The sequence below is a fragment of the Priapulus caudatus genome, unplaced genomic scaffold (assembly GCF_000485595.1).
Source record: "Priapulus caudatus unplaced genomic scaffold, Priapulus_caudatus-5.0.1 Scaffold149, whole genome shotgun sequence".
Lineage (NCBI taxonomy): Eukaryota > Metazoa > Priapulida > Priapulimorpha > Priapulimorphida > Priapulidae > Priapulus > Priapulus caudatus.
This window is the reverse complement of record NW_014577210.1, coordinates 231825-238482: the sequence shown is the minus strand read 5'-3', so window position 1 is coordinate 238482 and position 6658 is coordinate 231825. Positions and strand designations below refer to the sequence as shown.

Here is a 6658-nt window from a genome sequence, read left to right as displayed (position 1 = left end):
CCACGCGGAGATTCGAGTCCGACACCCCCGAGTTCGAGTCGATTCCGCACCCTAGCAGAGTTCGAGTCAGCGTCACAGGACAGTCCCGAGTGCCGAGTACTGAGTCCACCCACCCGAATCGAGTCGAGTTCGAGTCCAGAGTCGCAGTTTTGATCCAAAAAAATATAAAAAAAAACCGAAAAGGGAAAGAAATCGAAAAAAGAGGGAAAATGGGGAAAAACTTACAAACAGTGGCATCCGTCGACTATTACGAAAGTGTATAGTCCAGATCAGCCGAAAACACAGAGACACGAGTCATCTACGAACGTATCAAAAAGTAACGGATCCATTTGTTGTTCTTATGAGAATGACACGCTTGTTGAACAAATGAGAGAGTGCAGTTACCTTCAGAAGTGGTGAAAGACGTGGTAGAGAAAAGCGCAAAGGGACGAAGTGACAGCAGATTCAAACAAGGGACAAGAACTCTTAATAGAGGCGCATTGAAAACGTTAGCCAAGATAGGCCCGTGTGCTCTAGAAAACCTAGGCGTGTTTTAGTTTTAACAATTCTTGTAAACTGGCGTGTTACAGATATGACGAGTGTTGTGGACTCATGTATGTAGTGGCCTCGAGCCGGCCTCAACCCCGAGTCTCGAGTCTGGAGGGCTTGATGTCCGAAGTCCGAGTCTGAGTCAATGCACTCTCGAGGCCAAGACTGAGACGAGACAAGGAAAACGTCTCGAGCCCCGGGTCTCGAGGCCAAGACGCGGGCCTCGAGACCTACAACACTGGCAGGAAATACAACAACAACTGGCCTCCATCCTAGGTATCTATGGCATAAGGCACAGTTAAAATATAAGTAGCTTGCCAATTCCTCCGCACCTGTAGATTCGGTGCCCTTGTGTATACAAGAGAGGGTAGCAAGAACAAGAGTAGAAGATACAATTTGGTACCGACACGACTTTACCCAGAGAATTATAGTAAATTCCTGAGAGAATTCCGAATCCCATGGTTGAATGAAATGGGAGCAAGCTGCTTATTTATACGCTAATTATGGTGAGGCGTGTGCATTCTAGGTTCAAGTCGGGCTCCGTGCTTCCGACCTCCGTGACGTTCTGTATTTTTTCTGTGATGGTATGAAAGTGAAACGACATTTGCATTGTGTGAATTTAGCACTCGTGCTTTCCCACACTCCTAATTCTTACCTGTAATATTTGCACCAGGGTGTTCGTGCTTGCAATTGCTATGTTGCAGAGGAGCATTGAATGGCATGCAAGTGGATTAGTTTGTTGATAGAAGAAAACATAAACATTAATACGTTGTTAGTTACATTCATTTCATGTTATTTAACCATCAATTTTATTGGTGAAACCTTTCTAAAGCCCTGTCGCTTCTAATAATACATTCACTACTATTAGCAGTATTGCACTCTAGTGACATATAATAAGTAAAAGTGACATATTCATAAGCCTAGTAAATGAAAAATGATCATGTATTTATCATATTCAAATACATAAACCTTTAACACTCGCTTCTCATAAATACGGCACAGCACATTTCTAGATTCAAAATGTGCAACCCAACAGAGTAGGTTATATTCGCTTGCCACTCTCTTGGTTGTGCATTGATTTAGCTAACGTATTACCAATGCAGTAGCATTTTGAGAAGTGTCCTCTAAATCAGCCAACTTACACACACAAACGTGTATGTGGGGGACTATTACAGGCAACACCTGTGCTCCACTTTTCATATTAGAATATATATTCCCGAGATTATAAGACTATTTTTGGGCTGTAGCTAGACTCAGAAATTTACTTTTGCTATAATTTCTAAAGAAAATAGAAGCTTATGCCGATACATATCAAAAGCTACGCATGCTATATACCCTGAGGCAGATAAAAAGCTGACTTTGTTGAGACATGTAGTTGAACTCAACGCGTTGTGTTTTATATACTGTTTATATCTACTACGCCATAAAACTGTTTACATGTTATTAAAGGGATTGGTGAGTTTTTCGCCACATCGTCTGATACGTCAGACGACACACATCCCCACGCGATCCAAGCAGACGCCATACAAGACTGGACTCTATAGATAAGCAGACATCATTATTAAGAGCGGCGCTTGTTGGTGATGGCTTCTTCTATGGCTGTGGGCCACAAAAATAGACAATCTGCTCGAGAGACGAATGACAAGACGAATGGATTATCAGAAACTGATCAACTCACGACATGAATACTGGTCACAATGCCCTCCATATTGTGGGCATTACCCACCACGGCTAAAACGACTTTGTGGTAATGTAGAAATTTGCTCCGGCCAGTTTACTAGCTTTAGGACGTAATGCATACAATGCGGTAAGAAAATACAATAGCCATCAACGGCGTGGGTTGTATAATAATGGTGGTGTATCCAACTCACGTGTTAGCTCCTGATAGTAATTCCCAAAACCACATCATGAGACTTTATATTTAGCGGACAATGTCGTGCAAACGTGTGCAAGGGGCAGTGCTTGTGCCATCCAGTAAGTACATATGGTGACTTGTAGAAGTGTGGATGATTACACTCCATTCACATGTGGCATCACGCAATATAATATATGTATTATACGGTAACTGTTATGGCCCAAAGTACAAGCAAGACGAAGGTGATCATGGTGCAATGCAGAATAGAGAAATGGGAAGACAGAAGTCGGAAACACTCGGATAAGATGTCAACGTATTGTAGAGTAGTGGTTGCACATACGCGCTTGCTTTTGGATGAGTCTTCAAACCTAGAGAAAGAAGAAGAGGTACCTCAGATTCAAAGCTATTGGTCTATAATAGGGCTGAAACGAACACAAGCCTCTCGATTTGACTGCCCGGATCTCGATATTAGCCTGCTTCGATTCGATTGCTTCTCGATCTCGATGTCACCAAAATAATTGAATGTTATCTTTATTTTTTTATATTTTTATTAATTTTGCGGCCAATAACTAAATTATTCCCGAAATTGGCCAACTGATACTAAATGGTGAATAAAAACTAAGAGTCTAGAGAGTATATATAAGTCTAATAACAACTGCCGCAGTCGCTGAGTAACATTGGTGAGTCAATAACACCAGAGCATATAAAATTGCCCATTACTCACGCAGTGATGTATATGTGTCTGGTAACACTCCCAGATATATAGGCGTAGTGCCGCCATCCTTTGGAGGAAAAAAGTGAATCGAAAATACGGGGAAAAATATCGAGGATCGGATCGAGGGAAGAGAATCTCGATCCGATTCGATTTCGGTGGATCGTTACAGCCCTAGTCATAATGAGAAATTGCATGCCACATGTGCTAAGTGCATATCTGAATGTCGTTTCTCGGCATGCAGATTTGACATATTTTATTTCATGGCGAGGTGGTGCAGTGAGCATGAGGTCATTACTGATGATGACTGTATTTTAATTTCTAGTGATAAGGTAAAATGCATTTTTTAATAGTGCCTTTCCCTGCACTCTGTGGTTGAACCTATAGTTTGGCAAATTTGGTGACAGAGTAACTCTCCCTCATAGATCTATTATAAGGGACCATGTCATTCGGTTTTGGGTGCTAAAGAAACAGGTTGTGTCGTGTCATGCTCCCTGAATTTTTATACACTCATTCACATGTGATGTTGCTACTGAACTGAGCTATCAATATCAGTGCTCGAAATAAGCGTTGTCCGGTTGTCCGAGACAACCAGAATTTGCGCCGGACAACCTATTACCAGTCTGAGACATTGTCCGGTGGACAACCAAGAAAAATGTGACCAAAAATGCACTTTATTTATATTTTTCTGACCGCGAATTGAATTTATTTTGGCTATCGATCGGCCTGCATTGCATCCATGGATAGCTAGTGTTGTTTCACGGCTTCTCATTGGTCTCCCCATGACCGTCCTGATTCATGCAAAGTATTAAGTTTACAGGTTGAAATAAAATAAGTTTAAAGATATCGCTCCTACAGTATGTTTTTGGGTGTTTTCTGACCATTATTATTATGTGATAGAAAATAGGAGATTTGGGGATATTTTTTGGGATAACCAGAAATTGTTGCGGACAACCTGATTTTTTTTCTTATTTCAAGCACTGAATATCTTGCACATGCTTATATGTCTAGCTACTCTGATGTTAGCTGGCAGTATCGCTGAGAGAGTCTATGTCTCTGTGGGTACTGCCGGAACGTACCCTGGTAACTATCTACCTCGCCTACCGTACCTCGCCTACTCCACTAACGAGTCTATAGGGAGTCGCCTACTTCCTAACCCTAACCCTAACCCTAACCATATCAGATAGTTACCAGGGTACGTTCCTGCAGTACCCAGGGAGACATAGACCTTATGAGCGTTAGTATCATAGATGCCTTTTGCCTCTTTTAGGTACGAGGGTGAAGAGTTGGAGAAAGACAAACACTACTATGAAGGGAAAAGAATTGTGGAACTTCCAAAGAAACGTCCAAGCTGGTGGCACAATAATCTCTTAATTAAGTCACACACATCATCTTAGATTTCTAGGTGTCGCGTCGCAGATAGCATGTGACATCTAAGATGAGATGTCTTGCGCAGAATGCTCATCCAATCCATTGTGTTCCATGAGCATTTATTAGTGTTGAATCTTTGATGCTAAGACCATCTGCAGTGGCCTAGTTAATGTGATAGTTGGAATTTAAACTGAGTAGTACGACTGAGCAGTAATTCCGTTGTTGGGAATTGCTTGTAATACATGAGTGAAGTAGGAATGTTCTTGTTATTTGTAACTATGAAAACTAGAAATGATACTGACAGTCCGAATGAAAAACTCCAATTCATGGCATCATGCATATATGGTTCTTTGTGGCATGTTGTAATAAATATACCTCTAGTGGGTGTCTATTACTGTTCGAAAACAACTAAATATATCTAGTTTTCTATATATCTAGTTGTGTCTATACTAATATTTTGTATTATATACTGCATAATTAAAATTTGTGCAATTTAATAACAGCAAAAATTGTGGGACAGTTGCAACACTTGCTGTTGAGAAAATGTGGCATCTGAGAAATATCTCATTAATTGAAACATTAAACTCCAATCTAAAAAGAGGAACTAGCCAGAGCGTAGAAATTTTCATTATTTTAAAATGGTGTTTCTCTTGGTAAATATATTTCATTTCCAACTAATCCAGGCATATATCATGTTAAAATAGCAAAATAAAAATCGTATCTAAAACAAACAAAAAGATAAAGAAGAACCAACCAGAATATTGTGTGCAAAGCACAGAGATATTCTTTAATTTTGAAACGATATTTCTCTTGGTAAATATATTTCATTTCCGAATAATGTATGCATATATAATGTTAAAATAACAAAATCTGTTATATTTATATATAAAAACCCCGGGAAAAACATACAGGAGAGAAAAAAAGCGAAACATTAAGACGGAGGGAAAGTAAGGTGGGGAATAAAAATAACATTTAAACAGTGTTGGCCATTAGGCATAGATACCTCGGTCGAAGAATCGAAGAGGCAGTTGTTTTTGTTATTTCTGCCAGGTGTTGTAGGTCTCGAGGGCCTGCGTCTTGGCCGTCGAGACTGGCCTCCGAAAGGTGGATAGTCAGACCGAAAAACACAGGGGAGACCACGAGTCGATGAGAACACAACGTGTCCAAGTAAAGCGGGATGCCATTTGTGTTTTATAAATGAGATAATGCGGACACAGCCGTTTTCCTTGGTCTCCGTCTCAGTCTTGGCCTCGGGAGTGCAAATGGACTTCCGGGGACCTCTTTTGGGTGAAAGGACTCGGATCAAGCCCCCCCAAATCGACACGCACAGACTAGGTAGGCCTAGTAACCGTTCGAAGTGTTGCGGGTTGAAGGGGCGAACAAAGACGTGGTAGACTAATAAATACGCGGGAGATAACGGCACGAAAGTTGACAACATACATAGTAACACCAGCACTTTGCTAAAGCATATCTGAATAACGCAAAGGGACAACAAGAAATCTTAATTAGAGGAGCCATGAAACGTTACACACAAGATTAGACCAGTCTTACAAGAATTGAAAGACGTACAGATTAGCCCCGTGTGGCTCTAGAAAACCTAGGCGTGTTTTAGTTGTTAAAATTCTTGTAAACTGCGTGTTACAGATATGTACGAGTTTGTGACTATGTATGTAGTGGCCTCGAGCCGGCCTCAACCCGAGTCCTCGAGTCTGGAGGGCTTGAGTCGAGTCCGAGTCCCTGAGTCATTGCACTCCGAGGCCAAGACTGCAGACGAACCAAGGAAAACGGTCTCGAGGCCGCGGGTCTCGAGGCCAAGACGCGGCCTCGAGACCTACAAACACTGGCAGAAATACACAACAACTGCCTCCATTCTGGTATCTATGCATAGCACGTCAAATATAACTACTTGCAATTCCTTGCACTCGTAGATTCGAGTGCCTTGTGAAATACAAGAGAGGGTGCTAAGATACAAGATAGAAGATACAATTTGGTACCACACACTTTACCCAGAGAATTATAGTAAATTCCTGAGGAGAATTCCAATCCCATGGTGATGTAAATGGGAGCAACTGCTTATTTATACCTAAGTTATGGTGAGGCGTTGCATTCTAGGTTCAAGCGCTCCGTGCTTCCGACCTCCGTGACGTTCTGTATTTTCTGTATCGGTATGGAAAGTGAAACCGACTATTTGC

At 41.4% G+C, this 6658-nt stretch overlaps 1 protein-coding gene and 1 long non-coding RNA gene across 2 annotated transcripts in view; both read left to right on the top strand.

The window, feature by feature from the left end:
* Positions 1–6658, top strand: part of LOC106806231 (39S ribosomal protein L32, mitochondrial-like) — a 14589-nt gene that overhangs the window by 1384 nt on the left and 6547 nt on the right. The window lies entirely within an intron of this gene.
* Positions 2655–5073, top strand: LOC106806232. The gene is made up of 2 exons (XR_001393517.1): positions 2655–2701; positions 4366–5073. It is a non-coding gene; the product is annotated as an uncharacterized LOC106806232 (long non-coding RNA).